This window comes from Bufo bufo, chromosome 6 (assembly GCF_905171765.1).
Source record: "Bufo bufo chromosome 6, aBufBuf1.1, whole genome shotgun sequence".
Classification (NCBI taxonomy): Eukaryota; Metazoa; Chordata; class Amphibia; order Anura; family Bufonidae; genus Bufo; species Bufo bufo.
This window is the reverse complement of record NC_053394.1, coordinates 246,479,627-246,492,936: the sequence shown is the minus strand read 5'-3', so window position 1 is coordinate 246,492,936 and position 13,310 is coordinate 246,479,627.

The window sequence follows — 13,310 nt, the reverse complement described above, 5'->3', positions numbered from 1 at the left end:
GGATAGCTCAGGCCACAGGTCAAGCCTGCACACCCAGTAGTCAAGGGGTTCATCGCTCCTCAGAGTGTCAATATCTGCAGTTAAGGCGAGGTAGTCTGCTACCTGTCGGTCGAGTCGTTCTCTGAGGGTGGACCCCGAAGGGCTGTGGCGATGCGTAGGACTTAAAAAGCTCCGCATGTCCTCCAACAACACGTCTGTAAAGCGTCCTGTCCTTACCAGCGTGGTCGTGGTAGGAGGAGGATTACTTTCACATCTTCCTCTGTTAGATTCCTGTTGTGCTGTGACATCCCCCTTATACGCTGTGTAAAGCATACTTTTTAATTTATTTTGGAACTGCTGCATCCTTTCCGACTTAGTAATTCAGTAATTCGGTAACATTTCAGGCACTTTCTGCTTATACCGGGGGTCTAGTAGCGTGCCTTCAGTGCGACTGACTAGGTTTTTCACCTCCTCAAAAGGACGCATGAGCCTACAGGCATTGCGCATGAGCGTCCAGTAACGTGGCAAAAAAATTCCCAGCTCGGCAGAGGCTGTCCTAGCACCCCGGTCATACAAATACTCATTGACTGCTTTTTCTTGTTGGAGCAGGCGGTCGAACATTAGGAGTGTTGAATTCCAATGTGTCGGGCTGTCGCAAATCAAGCGCCTCACTGGCATGTTGTTTCACCGCTGGATATCTGAAAAGTGCGCCATGGCCGTGTAGGAATGCCTGAAATGGCCACACACCTTCCTGGCCTGCTTGAGGACATCCTGTAAGCCTGGGTACTTATGCACAAAGCATTGTACAATCAGATTCAACACATGTGCCATGCACAGCACATGTGTCAACTTGCCCAAATTCAATGCCGCCAACAAATTGCTTCTGTTGTCACACACCACTTTTCCGATGTCCAGTTGGTGCGGAGTCAGCCACTGACCCACCTGTGCGTTCAGGGCGGACAGGAGTGCTGGTCCGGTGTGACTCTCTGCTTTCAGGCAAGTCAACCCCAAGACGGCGTGACACTGTCGTATCCGGGATGTGGAATAGCCCCTGGGGAGCTGGGGGGGTGCAGTTGATGTGGAGCAAGACGCAGCAGCAGAAGAGGACTCAGCCGAGGAGGTTATGGAAGAGGATGGAGTAGGAGGAGTAGAGGAGGTGGCAGCAGGCCTGTCTGAAAGTCGTGGCGGTGTCACCAACTCCTCTGCAGAGCCACGCATTACATGCTTGGCAGCCGTCAGCAGGTTTACCTAATGCGCAGTGTAGGTGATATACCTGCCCTGACCGTGCTTTGCAGACCAGGTATCAGTGGTCAGATGGACCCTTGCCCCAACACTGTGTGGCATGCCATGACTTCCTTTTGCACAATCGAGTACAGGTTGGCGATTGCCTTTTGTGCAAAGGAATTTCGGCCGGGTACCTACCACTGCGGTGTCCCAATAGCTACAAATTTTTGGAACGCCTCAGACTCCACCAGCTTGTATAGTAAAAGCTAAGAGTTCCGATAAGCCAGCTGTCAGACACCGGGCAAGGGGGTGACTTTGTGACATTGGCTTCTTACGCTCAAACATGTCCTTGACAGACACCTGACTGTGGGCAGATGAGCAGGAACTGCTCAAGGCGAGAGACGGAGTGGCAGATGGTTGAGAGGGGGCAAGGAGGACAGCAGTGGTTGACGTGGCTGAAGATGCTGGACCAGGAGGAGGATGGCGGCTTTGAGTTTGTGTGCTGCTTGTACTCATGTGTTTGATCCCATAGGCGTTTGAGATTTGAGATCATGTGCCTTTGCAAAGCAGTTGTACCTAGATGGGTGTTGGACTTCCCACGACTCAGTTTCTTTTGGCACAGGTTGCAAATGGCATCGCTGTTGTCAGAGGCAGACACACAAAATAAATGCCACACTGCTGAGCTCTGCAATGATGGCATTCTGTTGGTGGCAACAGCATGCGTTGATTGGCGTGCTGTCTGGCTGACCCCGGGTGCCGATGCATGCTGTCTGACTGTGCCACTAGCTCCTTGCGACGACCTCCCCCTGCTTCCAACTTGTCTCCTCCTCCTCTCTGTCTCCCCATCTGAACTTTCCTACTGTTCTTCTTCTCTTCGAGCGGGCACCCACGTGACATCCACGGACACATCTTCATCATCAACCGCTTCACTTGTATCTGACAACTCAGCAAAGGAAGCAGCAGCGGGTACAACATCATCATCATCACACCGTACGTCTATGTGTGTAATGCTGCCTGACTGAGACATATCCCTGTTATCTACATCCTCTGGCAATAATGGTTGCGCATCACTCATTTCTTCCAACTGATGTGTAAATAACTCCTCTGACAGATCAAGTGAAGCAGCTGTGGTGCTAGTGTTGGTGGTGGCGAGTGGTAACTTGAGAGGTGCCCGAAGCTGAGCTGGAGGAGGATGGTGCATCAAGGTTCCGAGCGGAAGCTGTAGAAGATTGGGTGTCCTGTGTTAGCCAGTCAACTATGTCCTCAGAACTTTTCGAGTTCAGGGTACGTGGCCTCTGAACACTGGGCATTATTCTAGGGCCAAAGGAAATCACAGAACCATGACCACGACGGCCCCTGCGGGGTGGCCTGCCTCTGCCTGTCATTTTTTTTAGATTAGTTTAGTTGTACTATGCGTGCAAGCTACTGTGACACCAGATATGAGTTTCACTGTGCACTGGCAGAAGTTGGCAGAGTAGACGCTGTAGGCCTGACACACACGCTTGCAGACAACTAACTGCTATTCAATCTATTACAGTCAAAAGAATTTTTTTTTATGTAATCTACTGTGACACCAGATATGAGTTGCGCTGGTGACACTGTTCACTTGCAGGGCCTGAAACGCACACACGTGCAGGCAACTGACTGCTATTATTTTACAGTAAAAAATGTTGTTGTTTTTTTAATGCAAGCTACTGTGACACCAGATATGAGTGGTGGCACTGGGCAAGTGGGCACAGTATACGCTGTGAGCCTGACACACACGCTGGCAGGCAACTGCAATTAGATTACACAGGAAAAAAATAAAAAGCAGACTGATGTACTAGCCCTAAAAAGGGCTTTTTGGGGTGCTGTCCTTACAGCAGTGATCAGATGAGTCTTTCAGGACTGTAGTGGACACTGAATACACTAGCCCAGCTATCGATTTGATTTCCCTATTAAATCAGCAGCAGCTACACTGTCCCTCCTCTCACTAAGAATGCAGCTTCCGAATGAATCTAAAATGGATGCTGTCCAGAAGGTGGGAGGGTCTGGGAGGGAGGGTATTCTGCTGATTGGCTGGAATGTGTCTGCTGACTGTGAGGTACAGGGTCAAAGTTTATTCAATGATGACGAATAGGGGCGGACCGAACATCGCAAATATTCGTCGGCGAATAGTTCTGAACATCTCTAATTGAGACCCATTCAACCTGAATGGGTCCATGATCCGTCCGCACTGCACAAAAAATAGAACATATTCTATTTTTTTGCGGTGCGGAGGTACGGACGAAAACACCACGGAAGCACTCCGTAGTGCTTCCCATTGAGCGATTGCGGACCCATTCAAGTGAATAGGTCCGCATCCGTGATGCCCACGGCCGGTGTGCATGAGGCCATAGACACAGAAAGGGGCACACACATAGGGACAGACAGACACACACATCATGGCCCTTAGAATACACCCAGATCTGTATGATAAACCCCCTTAATTGCACCAGATTCTACTCCACTTGAACCCCACTGCCCCTGAGTGCTGCATCTGCCCACTCATATATGAGCTCCATATGCTTCCCGTCACGAAGTTCTGGTTCTCCAGCAGCACATCCTACCTCACTCTGCATCTTGCAGGCACACACAGCCCCTCCTCCTTCCACAAGCTGCTGCTGCCGTTGTCAGGGTTTGTCATGTGACCATGAAGGAGCATGTGACCAGTGATGTCACAGACCTCTTTCTAACAACTACATTCTAGCATAGGATCGATCATCTACTGAAACAACTCCATCTACCCTGTTCTGAGTTCTGGGGCCGCTTACCCCAGCAGTGCACATGGCGAAAATTGTCTGCATTGCTGGGGTAGGCTGCCCTAGAATTCAAAACAGGCAGGACACAGCTGCAGGAGTGAGCGGGCACAGTGGGTCCCCCAGGAGCAGGGGGCCCCGGCACTTGCCCAGGTTTGCCGGGTTGTGGCGCCGGCCCTGGGCAAGGGGCAAAGCAAGCCCGCAGGACGTCTCCTGGGTATCTTGGCTCTAGCACATACGTTACAGGCAGAGAGTGGGTTGCCACCCGTCCGGGATTGACCCGGACAGTCCGGGTTTGTAATCCTGTGCCCGGGTACAAGCCTTTCTTAGACCCGGGCACAGGATTATTCATTCAAACTGCAACCGACCGAGACTCCGATCGCATATTTAAGCTGTCACTCCGGGTGATCAGCTGAGCGCAGCGCTCCCGAGCCTCCTCCCTCCTCCCTCCTCCAGTCTACACACTACAGTGATGCCAGGCAGCGCTGTGTTCACTCACTGTTCAGTCTCCTCCTCTGCCTCCCAGTCCCTCCCTCCCTCTCTCTGATAAGGAAGTAGTCAAGTCCACAGGAAGTGATGACATCAGAGAAAGAGGCAGAGGGAGCTCCGTGGGAGAAATCATTCTTCTTCTCCTCTCCAGTCCAGCTCCAGCAGCCTGAGCCTGCCCATGTAGTGCCCAGCCCAGTGCCCACTGTGCCCTGTGCAGCAGTTTTTTCAACCTGACCAAGACAGTCCTGACTCTGAGTCCTGACACCTGTCCTAGATAGTCACTCACTTCTAAAAAGGTATAAATATAAAACATTTGAATTGTGTAATTGTATGTAACAGTGTGGGCTTCTGTCCCCCCACTAAACTTTTTTTTTTTGGCTTCTTATAATCCCTATACTGCGATATATGAATACATAATGTTATTAATCATTTTGGTTCAGTAGATAATGAATAAAACAGACTTTTATAATATGTAAATTACCTGTCTACCAGCAGGTAGGGCGGTTACTTGCTGGTAGCAGCCGCATCCTCCTATCATAAAGACGCCCCCTCCGCATGTTGATTGACAGGGCCAGCGGACGCGCTCGTTCTCTGCTGGCCCTGTCGGCATTCAAGATCTCGCGCCTGCGCCGTACCTGTCTTCAGTCGGCGCAGGCGCACTGAGAGGAGGACGCTCGCTCGGCCGCTCCATCCTCAGTGCGCCTGCGCTGGGTGTAGATGTGACGAGATCTTGATAGCAGACAGGGCCAGCCAGAGAAAGATCCTGTTTGCTGGCCCTGTCAATCAACATGCGGAGGGGGCGTCATTATGAAAGGAGGAGGCGGCTGCTACCAGCAAGTAGCCGCCCTACTTGCTGGTAGACAGGTAATTTACATATTATAAAAGCCTGTTTTATTCATTATCTACTGAACCAAAATGACTAATAACATTATGTATTCATATATCGCAGTATAGGGATTATAAGAAGCCAAAAAAAAAAAGTTTAGTGGGAAAAAACTTTATGTTATGTAGCTGACTGACATTAGTGATGGGCTAATGTCAGTCAGCTACATAACATTGTGATTTATAACTCCCTGCCTGCCGCCGTTCTCTTAAAATAAAGACTTATAATATGCTAATGAGCCTCTAGGTGCTATGAGGGCGTTCCTGCAGCACCTAGAGGCTCTGTCTATTCACCCTTTGGCAGTGGCACGCCCATGTCCAGTTGAGTTCTCCTCTTCGTCCCGTAAATCCCGCGCCTGCGCTGAATACTAAACGGGACGGCGCAGGCGTGGGATCAGGGGTGTAACGATCGCGGTGCGACAGCGACCAGGGGTGGAGGCGGGACATGGGCGTGGCTGGAGGCGGGGCCTGGAAGGGGGCCCTCCCTCCCTTCTGTTCGTGTTTGGCTTGAAGAAAAGGTGGCAACCCTAGCAGAGACGTAGGCCACTATATCACGTGACCAGGTAGGCTACCAGTATGCCTGAGATATTACATGCTTAGTCCCTGCAATACCTGGATGACCTGCCAACACAGAACAATGAAATTCCTCCAGTACTTTAAGACGTAAATTTGGAGGTACAAACAGTTTGCCAGCAGGAAGATCACTGGGAGCTGAATCCTGACAACCAGCTATCTCAGTGGCCAAATCAGAATTAATAGTGGCAAGTACAACCCCAGGAGGCAGAATATTTTCAGGCTCTGTAACACTCTGCTCCTTAGAGAAAACATCCTGATAGTCTTTAATAAACCCTGGAATGTAACCCTCCTCCATAGCCAGGCAAGCAAGCTTAATAGACAGACAGTGACTAGAGCACTGGGAGCCCTACTTAATTCTCCAGTACTCCAATCAAAATTTGGGGAATGATTCTTTAACCAGGGTAACCCAAAACAACATCCGCAGACAAATTATGCAAAACAAGAATGAATAGCACCCAGGAAAAGATGGATCTTGATCCTTGCAGTGGAGGCCGCGGCAGCAGCGTCCGGAGCGGGAGAGGTAAGTGGATTTTATTTTATTTTATTTGCTCTGAGCAAGGGAGTCTGTACTGAGGTCTGTGGGTCAATTCACATTCAGGGGTCTGATTTGAGGTCTGAATGGGGGGCTCTGATCTGAGGTCTGGGGGGGTCATTCACATTGGGGCTCTGATCTGAGGTCTGATTGAGGGTCTTATTAACATTGGGGGTCTGATTGGGGCTCTGAGCTGAAGTTTGATTAACATTTTTTCTTCCTTTTTTCACGTTCCAAGAGCTATAACTTTTTTATTTTTCCGTCTATATAGCTTTATGAGGGCTTGTTTTTTGCGGGACAATTTGTAGTTTTTAATGGCACCATTTTGAGGTACACATGTAACATCCCAGAGTTATGTTACGAAACTTTTTTACCCCGCTACAACCTGTTAAGTGTATCTGCATTGTCATCCTGTGTAATTTAACAAACATCCTCACTAATGTGCATTGAAATCCTTGTTAAATATAATTTGCTGTAATTTTCATGTTCACCAGCAGGTGGCAGCAATGTGTTTAGAAGGGACTTAGTTCAGTTTAGTGTTTCTAGACTGGAATAGTTTATTCCAGTTTAGCTCCCCCCTCTTTGAGCAGAGTGGGCTCACCCATGTCCTGCCTCATGGGGAAAGAAGGAAGTTAGAGTTAGTGTGCCAGCCACCCCGGCTAGGGGAAGGCTGCTTGTGTAGGAGCTCCCAGTTCTAGGGATCCAAGCCAGTCTCTTGTCTCGGCTGAGACAAAAGATCATCATTCCCAGTCTGAGCCCTTCAGCCTCAGCTGGTGGAAAGCAAGCAGCCACCTCCAGAACTCCAGGAAGAACCATACCCTGTGAGCACAACTGTGAGTACCGTCCAGAGACCAGGAGAAGCTAAATTCCTCCTCAGCTAGTCAGTCCCCAATACAGCAGAAGATACCGCAGAAGATATAAATTCCTGCCATATTACAGAGCCATAAGCAGACGACTTATCCTGCAAGAGAGCTCCAGGCACATGATAGAAGCAGAAGAGATAGATTCCTGCCATACATTGCCAATACCTGCTGGGACTTCAGACTATTGCTGTATATCACATGGATTACTGCTGCATCAAGTAAAGACCAGTTGGAACTTTATTACAAGTCTGGATCTCATTTACTGCTACCAAAACCCTCAATTACTCCTACTAGCAACACACTCATTTTATTGCAAGTGAGCCAGGATCCAGGAGTCCAGCCGTACCCAGGTAGGAGACACCGTTGACACTATTACTATTACCACACAGAGACATTACACCACTCTGGCATTCCTCACCTGGTACGTGAGTTGCAACATCTTAAAGGGCCCTGTGACTGTACCCTGTGCACGCTGCAATTGGCGTCACGAACAAAAACCATAGACTATTATACTCATATCCTGACCCACTGCATAATTGGCATCCGTGTAACTGCACCCAAGGCTCACTGCACACATAACTTTTATTAACTTTTTCTTGGAGGGAGATGGGAAAAACAGCAATACTGCCACTGCGTTTTTATGTAATAAATTTTATGGCGTTCATTTTTAGGTATAAATAACATAATATCTTTATTCTCTGGGTTACTATGATTTCAGTGATACCAAATACATATAGTTTATTTTTCCGTTTTACTACTTTCTTGCAATAAAACCCCTAAAGAAAAAAATGTTTTTGCATTGCCGCTTCCCAAGACTCATAACTTTTTTATATTTTTCTTCCTATGGAGTTGTGTGAGGGCTTTATTTTTGTATCATTTCATTTGTATCATTTTGGAGTAAATGGCGCTTTTTGATCGCTTGTTATGTTTTTTTCGGTGGCAACTAAGAATAAATTAGCAATTCTGTTTTTTATTTTATTAATTTTTTTACGGTGCTCACCGTAGGGGATAATTTCCATGATATTTATGTAGTCCGGGTCATTACGGAGACGGCAATACCAAACATGTGGAGGAGATTTTTTTTTTTTGCAATTTTTTTTTCATTAAAAAGCGTATTTTCAATGGAAAAAAAGCTATAGCAGACAACATTCTGATTGATTTTAAAATGCAATGCATTATCTCTATAGTGCATTGCATTTTTATATCAGTGCTATTCTGATATTGAATGGCAGGCTGTGCCAGAGAGGCACAGCCTGCCAGAAATGACTCTGACTCTGGTCTGGGGCCTACATGAGACCCCAGCCAGCCTTTACACATATCGGCACCCTGCAATCACATTTGCAGGGTGGCAATGGAGAGAGAGGGAGTCCGCTCCCTCTGTCACCGCTTTACATGCGGCGGGCGCCATTGCCCGCGGCATGTAAAGTGTTAAACAGCCCGGATTGGCACTGCTGCCGGTCCAGGCTGTTAGAGCAGGGCCACAGCTCTCGTGATAGAGCTGGGCTGTGGCTTTCATGTGAGAGCTGAGCACCCACTACAGTGCTTAGACTGGGCCGCCGTAAAAAAGCGGTGGACCCGCCTAAGGCTTCTTATTGACCGCCGTAAAAAGGAGTATGGGTGGTAACTAAGGAGTTAAAAGATGAAAATAAGGGCACCAGGTGTTCTGTGTGTTCCTCATTTAATGTGGATTTTTTTTTCCAAGTTTAGAAACTAAGCGTGGCGCAAAGCATATATGCCAGTGTTTTGGCACAAATCTTAAGGGTTCTCTGGGCTTTTAATATTCTCAATACAGGTCATCTATCCTCAAGTCAGGTCATCAATATCGGATTGGTGTGGGTCCGACACCCGGCACTAGTGATGATCGAGCATGCTCGGCCGAACACCTGTTTGGCTCGAGCATCTCGATGCTCGGCACATGGCGGTACTCGGCCGAGTACCGCATGTGCTAGAGCACCATGCTCGAGTCTCCTTCACGCACGTTTCTTGACTGCTAAGCAGTCAATAAACGTGCAGGTAAGTACTACCCTCACTGTAATGCCAGTAGCTGTGTTGGCTACTGGCATTACAGTGATTGGTTGGCCGGAACGTGTCATCGGGTGCTATATAGCACCCGATGACGTATGTTAGGCTCATCGTAGTCAGGGAGAGCTGAGCATAGGAAGAGACAGAGTGTAGGGAGTGTAATTGAATATTTTTTTTTGTACAAAAATGTTTCAGAGACCCAAAAGTCATTGTAAGGACTATTGTGTGTGTGTGACAGCAGCAACATATGTTTGTAGCGCAACCTGCGCTAAATTGCTCAGTGTTAGGGAGAGCAGTGCATGGGAAGGGACAGACAGTATAGGGAGTGTAATAGGAAGATTTTTATACAAAAAACTCCTGATGACGACAGCAAAGTCTTGCCTGTTGGTACTCTGGCACACATGGCTGACTTCATGTTAGGCTGCCTTTCCCGCGACCTGCGCGTTATATATGCATTTTAGACAACACAGATTACTGGTTGTTCACCCTTCTCGACTACAAAAATAACTTCTCATCTCTCATTTCTCTGGTGGAGAGGATGAGCAAAACGGTGCAATACCAGAAGATCCTTGTTGAAAAATTGCTCAAAAACTTTTCATCTGACAACTCTGGCGGCAGAGTCCGTAGTTCCTTGGCCAACTGAGGAGGGGAGACAAGGGGAACACACAGCAGTTCCAATCGAGGCAGGGAAAAACTCTCTAAAGCCTGGGACAGTTTCATGACACCCTGCCAGCACCCTTAGCCTGATGCGCGGCCTAGTGTCACAAGGAGGGAAAATTTTTGGAAGATGGTGAATGAGTATATAGCAGACCGTGTCAGAGTCCTTAATGATCCCTCAGCACCTTACAACTACTGGGTGTCCAAGCTGGACACGTGGCACGAACTGGCGCTCTACGCTTTGGAGGTGCTGGCCTGCCCTCCCGCCAGCGTTTTGTCTGAGCGGGTATTTAGTGCTGGTGGTGGCATTATAACAGATAAACGTATCTGCCTGTCAACTGAAAATGCTGACAGGTTGACTCTTATAAAAATGTACAATGCCTGGAATGACCATGTCTTCTCGACTCCACCAGAGGAAAGCTGATGAACATAAAGGCACTTTAAATGTGTTGTTTATAATGTACTGAATACACTGTATTCCCATGCACCCCTTCGACCACAAACAAGGGTATTTGGTTGAATATTCCTTTTCTCATCCTCCATCTCCTCTTCCATCATATCAACTCAGGCTTATTTGTCGCATATAATGCCCTCGCATATATGCCCTTCACATATAATGTTTTACAGCAGGCCCTCGCATATAATTTTTTTTAGGGTCAGCTCACCGGCAGGCCCTCGCATATAATGTTTTACAGGGTCAGCTAACCAGCAGGCCCTCACCTACAACCTTTTAGAGGGTCAGCTCACTAGCAGGCCTGCACCTAAAATCTTTTACAGGGTCAGCTCACCAGAAGGCCCTCGGATATATTTTTTTACAGGGTCAGCTCACCAGCAGGTCCTCGCATATATTTTTTTACAGGGTCAGCTCACCAACAGGCCTTCACCTACAATCTTCTACAGGTCAGCTCACCAGCAGGCCTGCACCTAAAATCTTTTACAGGGTAAGCTCACCTGCTGGCCCTCAACTAATTATACCTAATAGGTAATTTGCGTGCATGCTGCCTTGCCTGGATTTGGTAGCCGTAGCTGTATCTCAGGCTTCATCTCCAGAATCGAACCATGATTCCCCTGTAACCCATGGTCTATATGGTTTGGGCTGAAAATAACATCAAAATTTGATAGGGCAGACATCCGAATGGATCGTCGCCGTCACGGGGACGTGCGACCGGCCCCAGGTTATCTAGAGTCAACAAAGCGGCAGCAGGCCGATCAGCAGGCTCTTGCTCCAAATGTTTTTGAGGGTCACCAGCAGGCCATCAATCATAATTTTTCAAGGCTGTGTATGATGCCCTCCTTTATATGTAACAAAGAGTGTATTGTACTGCTGATTCCTTGTAATTTTTGGCAGCTCTTTCACTTAGTGCATAGGCTTTATGAGTGTAGGAGTTCCACTACATGAACAATTGTACCACATTGTGAATGAGGCCCTCCTTTATGTTATATACAGGTTGTATCGGAGTGCCTCTCCCTTGTAATTTTAGGCAGCACTTGCACTTTATATACAAGTAAATATATAGGAAAGAATGTTTCCAAATTTTTTTCCTCTAAAATCGATTTTATCTTCGGTCTGGTGCGTATTATTGTCAGTTTGCCAAAGTGGCGTACTACTCAGACAGCATTTCTCCCACCAGCGACCTGGAAGTCCAAGATGCATCCAGAAATCCTCCCCATGCTGTTCCCAAGCCATTTCAGTGGTGTTTACATCAATTTCTGACCTTTTCCTATGAACTAGGCACCCTCCCCACTTCAGAGCAGGGGGTGCCTGGTTTAATAATTGGGTTCTTCCATTATACTCGGGCCCCCGAGCACTATGGTGCTTGATCAACACTACCCAGCACCCCCGCTGATCAGCTGCATAAGACGGTGCGCGCAGTTTGCACATGCTGTCTCCCGTCTCTCTTTCTGCTGCTGCTCCTGTTATGTCTATAGCAAAGCAGCAGCGAGCAGGAAGAGAGAAGGGAGACAGCAAGTGCACACTACGTGTGCTGTCTCCTCATGCAGCTGATCTGCGGGGGTACCATGTGTCGGACTCCCACCGATCTGATATTGATGACCTGAGGATATGTCATCAATATTAAGACCGGAGAACCCCTTTAATTCAAAATTATAAATTTTACATTGTTTGCAGTATAAGAAATCATCTTTTAGGTAATGAACCTGGATTCCAAACACCCAGTAAGAGCTCATGCACACGACCATTGTTTTAGCCTGCTTCAAATGCGCATTTTATGAGGGTCAGATGTGGACCCATTCACTTCAATGGGGCCGCAAAAGATGCGGACAAGATGCTGTGTGCTATCCACATCTATATGTCCGTTCGACGGCACCCACAAAAAAAATAGAACATGTGCTATTCTTGTCTGTATTATGAACAAGGATAGGACAGTTCTACTATGGGTCGGAACGCACACGGCCGAGATGAATCCGCAATTTGCGGACCACAAAACAGGCTACGGTTATGTGTATGAGTCCTAACTGTGTGGAAAAGACACATGTGCTTAGTCTTAGCATATTATGATACTCTAGCTCTCTTGGAGTACACAGAGTACCTCTCCATCATCATCCCATTTGAAGTCTACAATATCTTTGTTGGCTAGTTTTTTTTAAGTATTTATGGATAGTCAGACAATTCTAAAAAAACACTGAATATTATATTTTACCAGTCAGAATATTTTGATATATTTCCATTTTATTGTTTCTCATATCTTTTGTGCAATATCCTTTCTTCTTTAACTTGCAGCATATTGCATTTTAACAACTTTATATGCTTACTAGAACTGGGACATCGTATACACCTGAGAGAGTAAGTGATGAGTTTTTCTGACAAAAGGATGCAAGTGACTAGCTGACTTCTCAGGCACTGTATTAGCTGTTTTCTGTAGAGACAAAAATAAACTTTTGCTAGAAACAAAGCTTTACTGCTGTTCAAATGACTATGTTATCCATGGCATCTTGACATTTGCAGAATCCTGTGACTTTTATAGATGGTGAACCAGCTGTGAAGAGTAATTAAATGTGCACTGGTTAAAACCATGCAGGCTGCCGTGAGCGTTGATTGTTGTCTTAATACTTCTCTTTTAGAATTTAACTCATTGACCTTGATATTGTTAAATGTTGGTAATGTCCATTGGAAGGTCCAGATTGATATTAAATGATTTAAATGACATAATAAATTAACAAAACTACACAATATAATCTTTGAAAACATGAATTGCAAAAAAAAAATCAAGATAAAAATTACAATATTATGACTTTATTACACTGTAACCTTCTGGACTTTAGACTTTTTAGAAATGCTTCACTATTTAG